General features: G+C 42.7%; 1 protein-coding gene across 18 annotated transcripts in view; it reads right to left on the bottom strand.

Moving 5' to 3' along the window:
- LOC308197640 (uncharacterized protein) overlaps positions 1-13,869 on the bottom strand; it is a 628,187-nt gene that overhangs the window by 517,556 nt on the left and 96,762 nt on the right. For 17 of the 18 annotated variants that reach the window (XR_013953160.1, XR_013953161.1, XR_013953162.1 and 14 more), the window contains exon 4: positions 5,293-5,435. The gene's annotated coding sequence lies outside the window, so the exon portion shown is untranslated. Of the gene's footprint in view, positions 1-5,292; positions 5,436-5,981; positions 8,500-13,869 lie in introns of those variants that run through there. The other variant, XR_013953177.1, reaches the window with a different exon arrangement.

Genomic DNA, 13,869 nt, shown 5'->3' with positions numbered 1-13,869 from the left:
GAAATTACTCTACAATACACAGCTTGTATCAAACCTTTGGCCAAAGTGCAGTTTTTTCAAACCGTTTTGAACTGCGCACATTTGGCACTCTAGTCTGGGTGTTCCTCCCTGGGCTTCATTTTAGGACTACCCAGTATGAAAGGCAGCAGCACTACCGTGTATTTGGGTTGCCTCCTCCTCCAGCCTGAATTAGCCATAGTTTCTGCTGACACTTTGCTCCTAAAGGAGGTTTTAGACTTTCAAAATCATGTAAAATCTGTGTGAGCAGGAAGTCAGAATGGCATGGGTTAGAGATCCCTGGCAAGCTCTGGGGCAGGCCAAAGACACACATATTGGTTGTAGTTTTGGCTAAGTAAGTACCTCCAAGTTGCAATGTGCTTATGTCAGATGAAAAAAAGTCATACGAATCTTTTCTACCACCTGAACTGCCGTAGTGAAAATTAAAATAATAAATCATCCTTTGACAGGAAGCAATTTTAAAAAGCAGTTTTAGATTTGGACTCTGACGACCATCATGAGCTTTTTGCACACCTTTCACCGCGCAATTTAGTCAAATGGCACTTCGTATAAACAACAGAAAAATTGAGGGGGTTGAGGTGTGCTAGTTCCAATCCGGACGAAGAGATCAGTGTAGTTACTAAGATTTTAAAACATATCAGCTTGTCTGTTTCTGCTGAATTAACTACAAAAGCAGAAGTGGTTTTCATCACAAACATACCTCTGTGGACTAGCTGGAAAATTGAGCCTATTGATAGCTTGAAATGCGCCCACTGAAATACAGATAGCCTGATTAGTAAGCAGGAAGCCAAGGCACTATCCAATTTGCAGCTATTATAACTAAGCACATTACAGATGCTCTTATTTACATATCAGTACAATACTAATAAACTTGGCTCACAGCTTCTGTACCGCATTATGGGACACCAAACAAAGGAAAATACCAAACCTTGGCACGGTCATATGTTCCTGGCAAGTGATTCATGCTGGGTTTTGAGCCTATTTCCAGACAGCAAGCCAACTTATGAAAGAGCTCAGAAAACACCATCTCTGTGCCCTTGTGAAAAGTGGCTTTAGTTTCAGGAAAAACCTGCACCCCTAGAAAGGAAACACTTTCTCAAACTGCAGAGAGCAGGGTTTCATCATGCATCAGTGGTTTACAGAAGCTGTGATGCAATATTTGCAGATGGGCACGCCCCCAGTCTGCAGCAAACCCAAAATATTCGGTTTCATTTACCCCAAGAACAGGTTCAGATTAAATTAAGCAACCGCAGTATATGACAGAGGCACATAGCTACAGGTTAACTTAAAAGGGATAAGTTGATGATGCATCTTACCACCTTTGTAAAATCCAGACACTATGGTACAGAAGAAAGGACTTTGGGAGTTAACATCCCAAACCTGACGGCAGCCAGCTGTGCTGGTCAGGAAAGTGTCTGGACTCATTCAAGAGACAGTGGCGTGCCATGTTCTGGCACCTGGTTCAGATGCTGGTTTCAACCACAGCCTTACCGTGCAGGTTAACGGAGTCAAGTCTGGTGCTGAGCCCAGACCTCGCTGACGGATGTCAAGTAACCAACAAAGCTGGAGGAGAGACCTTTCAATCTCACTGAGGCAGAAAGCTGTTTGGCACCAGTCCTGCTCTAGTAAAGGTGTGTTTAAATCTGTATGGAGAGGAAGCAACTCCTGCTCTGATAAAAAGCAGGCTGTCTGCACTTAAAAGGACAATAGAGATAAAAGATTAAACCTGTCAAGACCCTGGAGGACCCTGAAGTGATCCTTCTGTGAGAGCAGGGCAAGAGAAGCCTTTCTGATTAAGTGACTCTTTTTTGCAGAGTCCTCCCAGCCCGGAGGGATGAGCTGGAAGCAGAGCAGGGAGCCAAGTGAGGCAGGGCTGGATGGCTGCAGGAGAAAAGCTGCCCAGGGAGCAGAGGGGTTCGCTGTGATCCCAAAAACCACCAAGAAAACTGGGCGCAAGTCTGGATACAGGGAGAGAGCTGCAAGGACACCATGAAGGGGAGAGTATTAATCCTTTGTATTGTTCTGTCTTGTCTAGTCAACTCTGTTTCAAAAGAGTTGTTTATTCTAATGAGCAATCTAATGAAAACTGGCTTTTTTACGTTAAAAAGCCTTTTAAGTCTATTCTGAAAGCTCTGAGTACATCTGACTCAAAGGTTTGGCCAGCTGAGGGGTTTGTCACAAATCCTGAAGTACAATCTAAAACAAAATCTGGGAGAAAACACTTTATTCACTGGGCTCCCATGATTTTACATTCCTTATCCTCAGCTACAATCGTTTCAGGACATTTCCCTTAATAAGGGCTCTTAATATGCTCCATTTACAGCCTTTAACTCACTGGTTTTATTCTGCCATGAGTAAGGAAACATTTACATAAACATTATAAAACTGTCAGCAACATCAGCTCTTCTTCCACCTCAAACAGTTTAAAAGTTTATGGATTGGAGGTTTCTGCATGTTAGAAGTAGAGTTAAAGATTTACTACTGAAATAGTCTCGGATATTGCCCTGTGTCCCTCAGCCAGTTTGGTACGGTAACTAATGGCTGTAAAAATTTGAGTTACATCCCAGGAAAATCTCTATGCTCAACACACAAAGAGAGCCACAACTCCGAGAATAATGCAGACGTGAATAAAGAGAAGGCAGGAGAGGAAACCTACAAATCATTATTATGAATAACAGGGACAAAAGGAGCAGTGAGATTATCCCACAAACCTCACACACAGTACTTGACAGCACTCTCAGAAACAACTGCAATTTTCAATGTGTTTTAGAAGAACACTTGCTGTCGCCTCAGTAATATGGTAAAATCACCAAGAGCAGAGAACGCCCACAATATATGCACCCTGGTAGAAATGTCTACCTGCATATTTCACGTAGGCTGTTGGGTATTTATCCATCCATCTGGACATATTACACTTGCATGCACTTCCGGCCTCAGATGCAGGTGAACTGCGCACTGCAGGATTCGAGGGATGTTCTCTTATCCCATGCCCTTCATTGCTTTGATGTTTACAGGCCAAATTCATGCATAAGGTCTGGTTCCTTTGCTCCACTCCGGTGACGCAAAGCAACTGTAAACCTCGCTCAACTACTTGGTTAAATTGGATTTATGGCACCTTTGAATCTCCAGAGCGTGGAAAAGCAGTTGGATCCTGCCAGTGAGGCTGGCCCTCTGCTTCCCATAAAAGTAGGATGTGCACCAGAGGTGATCTGCTTACCCCGAACGCTGGGCTCCTGCTGCCTCTCTTCTCTCTCCGGCTGCCTTTATTAAAATGCTCTTACACTCTCTGAGCAGTATTTTACATATCATTCAAGTGAAATCTTCTCTCTCGTTTTTGCTTCATCTGGAAATCTTTCATTTTATGACAAATAATATTTGTGAACTGATAGACAAACCCGTGGCTACAAGTACTCAGTAAAACACCCTGGGGTGTACCACCTGGCAGCTCTTTAAATTACTACAATTATATTACAACTCCGAGCAGAACTACCTTGGGGGGAGAACTCGCTTTTTGAGGGAGAATCAGACAGCAGCAGCTAAAGCTGGGCTGTACCTGTGAACGTCAGTATGTTTTACTGGAAATTCACTGTTTGCTACAGTTAAGCCCGGCTGTAACCAGAAGGGCAATAAAAGATTCGGTATTTAGCAGGGCAACATCCCGTGCCCTTTATCCCTTGCTCTCTTCTGCAAGTCACTTCATTGTGTCCGTGCCCTTATGGTACAGAGGACTCAAGCACACACTGAGCCTTGCATAAACACAGAGGGATGCAGCAGCATGCCCATCTCCAGACACGTTAGCTCCAGACCTCCAAAGCACACAGCCCAGGCAGCCGCAGCCATATGCAAACTTCCCTTACCCCCGGCAGTTCCTATCAATGCAGATGTTGACAAGGCTGAAGCACGATCAATATTTGAGCATGCTCCAACAGTTGTCAAAAATTTCGAGCAGCAGCATTCATACATTTTGCTGCTTTTTTTTTTTGTATATTTTTGTCTCTTGAGGACCTTTAAATTGATCGTTTTCATCCAACAAACCTTTCTCCTACTCCCTGCGAAGATGTTTAGTGAGAGCACCACATAAATTACACCACGCCAGGAAGAGATAGTAGCTCGAGCTGTGAACGAGGAGGGTGGCTGCACATTATGCCAGCCTTCTCTAGGCGCTGACATTTCACATTTAAGGTGTAAAGCTTTTTTGGTGACACCACTTCAGTGACTTTTACAAAATTAAACTACTACTTCCACTCATTTCAGTACCGAGCTGTAACTGCCCAGCACCGCCGTATTTAGCTCTTACGAAATGTTTTTACAGGCAAGAGTCTCCCCCACTTAAAAATGACACCACTTAAAATGTCATCAGCCTCTACAGCTTCATACTAAACATTACGAATAAAGGAACTGGCACTGAAATACAATGCTTGTGCTCAGCAGCTTACAGGTGAGGATTGGAACAACAACTCAGGAGAAAGTCCTTATCCTTTAATTGACAGCTTCACTGCCAGCCCAGAAGAGGATGTTCAAATGAGTGTCAACAACCCCATTGCTTATACATTCAGATGAAGAAACACAAAAGAGGGAGCTGTGGGAAGGAACAAGGTGAGTCGAATGGCAGAGCGATCTCGCAATCTGAAGTAACGGTCCTTGAGAAGACCCACTTTTAAGAGCTTGGGTAGCAAAGCACTCCACTGACTTTTATTTTCTTTAAACCATCCACACACCTTCAAGCGTAGCACACGATGCAAGACAGAAGAAGGGTGTCAAGACCCTGGAGAATGAGAAAATTATAGTGGCTAGGCCTACGTGATAAAAGGAAGAATACTTGGAAGCACCTGCAGAATACTGCACCTCAAGTCATTACAGGAATATTTGGAAGCATGTAACCTTGCCTCACAAACCAGACACCCGCCTGGAAGCGATATCCCGATGAGTCACTTTCCATGCAAAAAGAATGGTACTGGCACTACAGCCATGAATATTCTTGCCAGGTAAGAGGCTCACTCTTTCTCTGCCCATCTCCTCATCATCTAGAGAAGCAGGTTGCTATTAATAGTACGAAATAATCGTTCGAGTCACTGGTGAATGCATTTGTTTATAGCTTTATGATGCACTGTTTTAGCAGAGTAGCAACAAGCAGAACTTCACCTAATACCACGAGATCCTGAGCATCTGCATAGCCTTTAACTGCCCAACAGGCTGTACTTCAAAATATCTGTTGGTTTGGTTTAGCATCCTTCCCTTCCTAGCTGCCAAAAAGCTCTGAATAGATCAACTTACCAGCTCTGCTGCCCCTGCCAGCCAGAACACAGCTCCCTCCAGGTCACACCACGTGGCTCTGTTTCACCATTTTGAAATAATGAGTTCCCCAATTAAAAAGGTGCCTTTGAGCAATGAATAGATGGTATAAAAGAAGTCAATACCTGTACAGAAGAAAAATGAGACTTGCTGCAATGAAAACCCTTATTTTTTGCTGCTCATTTAGAAAAATTAAAACCAAGGAAGGCAAAGTAGAAAGGGATGATGCTGCTGGACCCACTTCAAATGTGTAAGAGTATAACAACATATCACATTTGGTTAAGGCTTGCTCTAGATCATTTTATAGCATCCTCAGCAACTCTCATCCCAGACGGAATAAATATTTACACACACCATACGCTGGCATATAGAACTTCTAGATATATATCAGCTATGATATTAACTTAAAAGAAAATTTTTATTTCATTACCTTATGCACTGAAATACAGTATTTTCTGGAAGAAATAAAAGGCTTGGTCTTTGCTTTCGCACTCTGCAGTTGCATTCAGTAGGAACATTACAATTGACAGAGAATGCTTCTCAGTATCTGGGGACAGGCATTATTTCTGGAGACGTGGAGTCACTGAATTCATTGCAGATCATGCCAAGCCAGCTTCAGAGCGCAACACGAGATTCTCATCTACCCTCAACAGGCTGAGGAGCATCTTCGGGAACAGAACGAGCTTGTAACAGCATTCAGCACCACGAATGTGCTTAGAATTAAATGCTATCGCACACCTCCCTAATGGTCTTTTACCCTCCTATTATCACATAAACTGAACCATAAAGTGATCAAGCTAATTTTTATTTTTTTTTGCTTTACATCATCCCATACTTTATATTGCTTTTTACAAGAATTGTTCAGAGATTACAATCAGTGCCCTGTGTAAAATCACACCTTCCCAAATGTTCCTGCCGTCTGTTCAATCAACTCCAGCTCTACTTCTGCTCTGCCCACAGCCCCAACCAACCAAACAGTACTGATTTCCCAACATCCTTGATGTACTTCAAACATACTGGTCCCATCACCTCCAAACTTCTCAGAAATAAGTAACTCAAGGATTGTAAATGCATTCATGTCTATGCATCTTCATACCATATAAGACACATGCCTCCCTAAGCCAAAAATAAATGTATTTATAATCAGAAATTTAAAAAATAAGTCAAAATTTTGAGAGACTTGCTTCCTGTGTTAAGGAACTGTGTACAATGGAAGTGTTAGCTACACTGCCACAATTGCCTTCTTAAATCAAAGATATATAGATGGATCACAGAATCATCTAGGTTGGAAGAGACCTCCAAGATCACCTAGTCCAACCTCAGCCCTAACACTACCAAGTCCTCCACTAAACCAGATCACTAAGCTCTACATCTAAACGTCTTTTCAAGACCTCCAGGGATGGCGACTCAACCACCTCCCTGGGCAGCCCATTCCAATGCCTAACAACCCTTTAGGTAAAGAAGTTCTTCCTAATATCCAACCTAAACCTCCCCTGGCGCAACTTTAGCTCATTCCCCCTCGTCCTGTCACCAGGCACGTGGGAGAACAGACCAACCCCCACCTTGCTACAGCCTCCTTTAAGGTACCTGTAGAGAGCGATAAGATCACCCCTGAGCCTCCTCTTCTCCAGGCTGAACAACCCCAGCTCTCTCAGCCGTTCCTCGTAAGACTTGTTCTCCAGACCCCTCATCAGCTTCACTGCCCTTCTCTGGGCTCACTCGAGATATAGATATAGATATATTGCCCTCTGCCTTGTCCCTACAGCTGATCAATGGCTGTATTTACACACTTAAAATTCACCTCGTACTTAAGAAATAAGCATAAAGAATTCAGCTCAACCAGTTTTGTATTAAGGACATAGTGAGGGCCTACTGCCCAGCCTTTTTTATCTTAACAAATGTGCATTTCTACAAATGCTACCTCCTGGAAATGCAAATTCTAACACAGGATAGTAATACCTTCAAATATATACAAAATACCAGTATATACATTTGGAAATGTCGCCGTATCCAGTACATCTCAGTAAGTATTACAGATAGGGCACCACATCAGCTGAATGAAACCCTGCTGGCACCACAACGTGCCTTCACAGAACTCAATTAATACAAGCTGCTTCCACATGCAGCTGCAATTTAGATTAGTGAATTAAAATACAACCTTCTTCACTTGCAAATGTTGGGTAGAATATATTTTTTATATGTCACATTGTGGGGGCACTGCATAAAAATGTCTTTTTTGAAGATTTCAAAAAACTTTAGGCAGCAGCACTGCTCCTCGAGGATGGCAATGGGTTCACGGCCACATATGTATCAGATACTTGAATTTCTAAAGTGAGAACAGCACAAACCAAACCTTCTGTGCTGACCTCAAAGCGACAGCAAAGCCCTGCCCAATGGATTTCTGTATGCACTGGAAATTTGTTCTTCACAATAAGCATCTCAGTAAAACAAATATTAGGCGATGGCTGTCTCTGACATTTGACCTGTTATCATCAGCTTGTTTCCTACGGCAAAAGGGAGCAGATTCCTACTTCGGAAATTCTCGGTTTATTCCAGCAGTTCCCCTGAAGTCACCGTGGTGCTTCTAGCATGCATCGCAGCTGCAGCGTTACACTACGTAGCTTTGAAGAAGTGGGGAAAGATGCAGGGAATTCCCGAACTGAACTGAAAGATACACATTTTTCAGCAGGCAAATGGAGGGAATGTGCAAAAAGCAGAATCATCATGGTCAATCTAATAGTGTACGACAACTTCTTCACATTGATTTGTAACATTTTGAGTTCAGCCAAAAAGCTGAATCCTCATTTTTCCTTCGTGTTTTAGCTGATGACAGTCTTTTTATTGAAATTGGGCACATACTCCTTTATCTTCCTCTAAATTCTGTCCTAACACTTACCACTTCTACAGCATGTATACAATCCTTTTTTGATGGCAAGTAATGGGCCCAGCTGATCTCCATCAGCAGCCTCAGCTCCCTTTCCCCTTAGCCTGTGCTAAAGTCTGAGCAGCTTCCAGCATGACTCTGCTCCTTCCACAATCAGCAGCATCCTCCCCAAACCAGGCTAGTGTTTTGGGGATCCTCTGCTGCCCAACCGTGCTGTAAAAACACCTGCAGAGCCCAGGGAAGAGGCGGATCTCCTTGACACAGCACACACAGCTCCAGTGCCAGCCAACACGTGCAATGGGATACTGAAATATAGAAAACGAATAGTTTTGTCTTTGTAACAGAATATGAACAGCTTACAACAAGGAACTTGGCAGGTGGCAGGGAGGCGTCCACCTCTGTAGCTTGACAATCCCCCATTTTGGAGAATGCCATTCAAGAATTGTTGCTGGGTTTGTTTTGTGCTTTTTTTTTTTAAGAAGTGTATTCAAAATGTTGTAACTGATGTAAATTCCCTACTCGAAATGTGCTGTTTCTTTTACACCGTAGTGACGTGCACCAGTTCCCAAGAACCTATAGCGTTTGATATAACACATGTAAGGTAAATTCAGCTCCATTTGCACCAATCTGACTTTTCTGAAAGTGGCGATAAAGACGACAAAACCCTGGGGAGCTTGGGAGGATGTTAGACAGGAGCTACTTTGAATAATTTACATTCTCCCCTTTTAAACCCACCGCTGCACAGGCAGAAGCTTAAGAACACAGATTTAGTTACAGTTAAAAATACACATCTTCTGCAGGTCCACAAGTCTTGTGAAAACTAACAGACATTTTACATCTTCCAATGGGGAAGGAATGCTTTGCAGGCAATCACCTCACCATTTCCATCCAAACACAGCAATAAAAACCGTGCAGTTTGGTTCCATTTCCCGTGTCGTGATGGGGACAAACCCCTCAAGAAGGAAGCTTCAATTGGCCACATCTAGGACAAACACATTTGCTTTAATTCAATTAAAACGTCACTGATTTAGCGATGCAGCATCCAATGTCCTTCCCCTCTCTTCATTAGCAAAAGGGGCATAAGCTTCTCGTTAGCATATGTTACTGCTACTTCGCCTCTAATCTAAAGCACAGATTTTGAGAAGTACAAACTTTGTAACTTTAACTTTCCTTTTACCCCTGAATCCAGGAGGTGATTTAGAGCAGCAAATCACTGTAATTGCGTCTGCTACTGTTGCATTTTTCTTCTTCAAAGCTGATTTCAGCATTTTTTGATGGCACAGGGTATAACGTTTTATTGACCAACAAAGAAACATCCTGAAATGCATTTCCATCTCTCTCCTATTGATTTAAGTCAAGCCTGGCAATCATTTAAAATCAAACGCTTTACGGTCTGCAAGAACAATCTGAAACACATGAGAAAAAATTGTTTTGTGCACACGTGGACGCATCAGAAGCACTTGAAAAATCCTAAAACAACAGGTCAGACCCTTTACTTCAAACTCAGTAAGTGGAGCCTCATCCCCGAAGCATCGAATCCCTGCAATCCGTCAAAGCCCACCGATGAGTCAAAGGCTGGAAGACATGTCTTAGACTTTAAATGTGAGGAAATCAAGCTGTGTAGTTTATTGACAATAGATACGCCTTTTTTTGGTTGTTGTTACCATTCTTTGGGGACTGGATGTAATATTCAGACCTAGGAGGGATGGCACAGATCACTGGAGAAAAAAATCCTTGATCTTCATTGAGCATCAGTTTATTAAGAGAAAGCCAACACAAGGTAGGTGTTGGTGCCAACACCATGAGACTTCAAATAACCCCTTAGCATCTTCTCAATCCTACACAGCATGCCCTTATCTGTGTCCCTCAGCTGAACTGCGTGGTATCACGCGAGCAGTACAGTTCTGCATCAGGAGGAGCTGCCAGAAAGAGCAAGACAACAAAGACATCTCCAGAGACAAACCAGCCTCCGGGGATAATAAATACCTTAACAGCACTTTGGAGAGACCGGCGACTGCAGTGATGACTGAAAAACCCTTTGCCACACGTACAGGTTTACCGTCAGACCAACACATGAGGAACTGCTGGAAATCCCTTCCTACGAAGAGTCAGAAAGAGCAAGATGCACAGGAGAAGAGGCAGCAGGGTACAGATTCCCAACAGAAGGTCCCAGGTTTGCCAAGGAGTAGTAACACTCCATAAGATGAGGTACTTGCATATTTTCTCACTTATGCAAACGTTCTTCCCTGCTTGATTTGTACCTTGTATGATCTACCTCTCCCACTCCTGCTTTTACTGAATCGTAAAGAATACACCAGGGAAATATCACGCATTATAATTTCTGTCATTCTCGTAAGTGAAGCCACAAAGAAAAACGTCTTGCATGTTAATCATTTTTGAAGCCTCGTAATTGTTTTCCAATGAAAGCTGATGATCGTGTGATAGCTCTCTGAAGACATATATTCAGTCAAATGACTTTTTGCCATAGTCTTATACATAAACTATAAGCCTGATGAACAGCCCCATACTCTAATAGCTACTTTTCCACACTACAGCCCTAAAAATGAAATTTATATCACACAAAGCTCTAAGCATCAAATAAACACACTCAAAGCTACACAGTAAAGGGCAAACCCTGCTTCTTCCTTAACACCTCCCAAAAAAATCAGTCCATGGTAATGGAGACAGGGTTGGGCTCACCGTTATAGGCATCGCATGCATCCAACCAGCAAAGTGCTAGCACTGACCATGTGAAGATAGCTGTTATTTATAATGAAGATGTTTCGCAGTAACAATTTTCTTCTTGTAGAAACCACTTCTATTTTTACAAATTTTGTCCAAAATGTGTTAATTTCTCTAACAGAAATTAGAATCTTATACACAAAACTGAAGCAAGTATCTAAGGTTTACTTTAACATAGGAAAGTTGCATGGAGTAGCAACAATTACCACAATACACTAATGCTACTGTAGTTGCTGAATTACATAGCTTTAATTGCTTTTGACATCAACTGCCACAAGCCCATCCTTGTGACGCCAGGATATGTCACCAAATGCTTTGCAAAGTTCATTTTCATCTGTGCTGAGTTGCTGTTAAAATTAACACGTGTGTAACTAATGTGAACCAGTAGGAGAAGGCACATTAAGTGTAAGCACACTGCCAAGGTAGAGGGAACAAAACCTGTATCTGAATTGGATAATTTTTACAGCCAGGTTTCAATGTGAGGGTTTTGTTCACTTATAGAAGCAGTTTTCTGTAAGATTTCTGCTGGTATTACCTGGTTTCTGCTACACCAAAAGGACTCTCACTGTCTGTGAGACAGTGCCTCCACAGCACCATGGGTTGCATCACACCACCAGGAGAGGAGCCAGGAGATCCCGTCACCAGCCCTTCAGCAGAAGAGCTGATGCCCAATCCCATTTTGCCAGCAGCTGCTGAAATGCCAAGACTACATAACAGCAAGCAATGGAGTAAGAAGAATATCCTCAGAACGCCATTTTGTGCTGCATCAAAGTAAAATAGACTGAAAAGTGACAGGAGCAGGGGACAACCACAAGATCTGCCACATGTATCACATTAGGGGCCACCCCAGGATCCCAAGCCCCAAATGTCTCCAGAGCCACCATCTCCCCAGCTCTGGCAGGTCCAGACCTCTTGGGAAAGGACATTTAATATCCCGAAATCCTGATATCCTAGGGCACAGCCTCTCTTCTGACATACGGGGCTGGACACCAGGCTGCAGCAGCACTACAAAATGAAGCTCCAGCAGAGCCATCTTCTGCAAGAGGAACCGATAGTGACTGCCTCCTCCTCCTCCTCGCTGCCACAGCTGCTGGGGCCCTGCTTCTCACATCACCCCAGGCGAGATGATGGCCAATACACGCGCATCAGCAAATTGGTATTAATGACTGTAACGTGCAGGGATGTTGATGCCATGGTGCCAGATGGTGCTTTGAAAATGGTGCTGACTCACAGAAGAAAGAGGAATAATGAGATACTAAGCTACTAATAATTTAGCTTGACTCTAAATCCCAGAGTGCCATTGTCTTCCAGTAAATATCCCATAATACCCATCAAGGAAAGAACCAGACGGCACATAGCTGAGCAGCACAAAAATGCATCATGACTACCTAATGTTTTGTGCTTTTATATCAAAGGGACATCTCGCGTAGCAGATGTGGGGAGGAAGGAAGCAATCTTGCCAGAAATGAGAGAGAAACATTCGCGATCCTCTGGGGACAGCCCAGAACTGCAGGCACATCTCAGCTGGGCATCGCATGGCATTTTGTGGTAGGTTGCAGCATTTTGGTAACCCAGGTCTCTGACTCCCTCCTCCGCAGTCACCGGCTCAAACTTCTACATAAAACATTTTTAATAACACATCCCATATAAGTAGGTGCATTTTCAGGGTTAAGATTTTTTTTCAGTCTCTATAAATCACCCGATTGGCTGCGCTGTTGAGGATGATCTTGTATTTCTGAAGTTACAGGATGTCCATTAACACGTTTTTACTACTAGCTGTGAAATTAAGTTCATTTGCAGCAGCTCGGGTTGCTTTTTCCTTCCAGCAGCTTTCAACACCCCAGGAATGATACTGTTTCCTATCTAAAGCTGTGTCCAATTTAAATGAGTGATTTATGACAATTAATACAAATGGCTTAAAGAAGATTTAAAAGACTATTAAGTGTCTATGGTAAATCAAATGTACTAATTATTTGAAGACAATCTAATTATTTTGACATGCAAATAAACGTTTGTGAACATATAGACTCAAGAAATTGAAAATCATCTTCCAGTTACAAACAAGTACTTAATGGTATTCCAGAGCAGCCTTTTCAGTTTGAGAAAAATTAAACTATTTAAAATTAAACAGATTTCTATTTAAATCTCAATTTCACTTCCTGATAGACTACATTATCAAAGAAATTGCTCATATTAACAATAAAGAAAGCATTTAGAGCAAAGAAGTACTCATTGGACAATTAGTAAATGTAATGATAGGCTCAGTCTTGTAGAAAGCTAAGAGGGAAATTTGCCTAAGGACGCCCAGGTTAGGCACAAGATATTTGATACAGCTGCCTCCTCTGCTGGTGTAAATCCAAAGATGCCCCAAAGTCAGCTCACTGTCTGTTTCTGTATGGCAATTGCTCTAAAGGAGAGCAGAGGACAGTGAAAGGAGGCAAAATTGGCTAAAGCGGAGATTTTGGATACCTCCAGTACAATTCGATGCAGGGAAGGAGGGGAGTCTCAATAAGAGTGCTGTAGTTGTGTTCAGTGAGGAGGTGGTTTTCTCAAGACAGAGACTCAAAGAAATTGTAAAGGCCTAAGAGCTCTCTCGACCTCGTGATGACAGATTTCTGACAGTCCCATTAAGAATGCGGTTAAGTGCCTTGAAAAGTAATGAGCTCCCATCTGTAAAGTCCTCCAAAAACGTACTAAGTCTAGAAAACCATTACTCTGTTATGCAAGAGCAGTCTCTTCTGCAAGGGCAGGCATGTATCACTTGTGAGGAAGTCTGGAAATCATCCTTACCAGCGTTGTCCTACTTCTTCAGTCAACTGGCACCATCAATAACATCTTGACAGCAAGGAACACATGGCAAGGTGTGCAAATTGCCTTTACCCAGAAGTCTCCCAAGCAAGGAAAAACAAAAATCTGTCTAGTTTTAAGAGTGA

This window comes from Anser brachyrhynchus (assembly GCF_964034855.1).
Source record: "Anser brachyrhynchus genome assembly, chromosome: 6".
In the NCBI taxonomy this organism is placed as follows: domain Eukaryota; kingdom Metazoa; phylum Chordata; class Aves; order Anseriformes; family Anatidae; genus Anser; species Anser brachyrhynchus.
This window is presented reverse-complemented; position numbering and strand designations above follow the sequence as displayed.